The sequence below is a fragment of the Arachis ipaensis genome, chromosome B10, assembly GCF_059453495.1.
Source record: "Arachis ipaensis isolate K30076 ecotype BB chromosome B10, ASM5945349v1, whole genome shotgun sequence".
Lineage (NCBI taxonomy): Eukaryota > Viridiplantae > Streptophyta > Magnoliopsida > Fabales > Fabaceae > Arachis > Arachis ipaensis.
In genome coordinates, this window is record NC_142435.1 from 20,541,255 (window position 1) to 20,542,397 (window position 1,143).

Here is a 1,143-nt window from a genome sequence, read left to right on the forward strand (position 1 = left end):
TTTCCCTCCCTGCCTCCGAACAGCAACCACCGCTGCCACGCCACCCTCCTCTGCCGTGCCAGACACCACCGCTACCATCCCCAGCCACCTCTCTGCCCCACTCTCCTTAATTCGCCTACCAGGTTCCGACGAACGCCACCCTTCTATCCATTCGTAGTTAATTCATATTTTTCTATTTATGTTCATATTTAGGCTAGTTAGATATGCATGTTGTAGTGGATTCTAGGTTGTTAGGTAGCCTAGGATGTGGTTAGTGGATTTAGGCCTGTTTAATTGCACTGTTCGTGTTTCTTGTTTTATCAATTTGCAATTCTGCTGTTGCTGTGAAGTTAGTAATGTACATATGCTGCTCTTCAAGCTCATGCTGCTATGCTCTTTTTTATTCATACTATTTAATTGCAGCTTTACTTTTGATTCATATGAACTATTCTGTTGCTGTTTATTTTTCGGGACAATCTCATTTTAGCCGGAATGCTGCCCAAATTTCTGTAAAATGTTTCCATTCATGTCTTGGTTTTGGCATTTTCAACTGTGCTTCCCTTAGATTTAACCAAACCAATTCATGAATGCCAGGGCAAGCTTTCTCATTCTCTTTGATTTTCTGGTTCATTATCTGCATTTTTGATGATTAGATTCCAATTTTTTTGCTATTTCTATATCTATCTGAATCATCATCAACCTAATTTCCTTGTTTGGTTATGATTTACCTGTAGCCTTTAATCGTGAATGCTTGTTACTTAGAAACTTATCATTATGCCACTTACATTAACCCACTTTTTACTAACCCACTAATTTTAACTTCTTCAACTCTTTTTCAATTCTAACCAACCTAACCTTTCATACTCTCTCTTCTTGGTTTTTCACTTTCTCTTTAACCTTCTAACCATGGCATACTGATAATTTTTTCCTAATTAACATGCCCTCTATTACATTTTGGACTGTGAATTCTTCTTTTCAGACTTTTAACTCCTATACAATCCTTAATGCACATTTACTTAACTCATTTTCCTTATCCTATTGCTCCTTTGCCACTTTGTGTTTTTTTTACTATTTGCCTATTTGTTTTCCTGTTTTCATTATATCCTGGTTTTCTGTTTTTCAGGATGTCTGCCACCCAGAGAAAGGGAAAAGCAAAGGCAACTA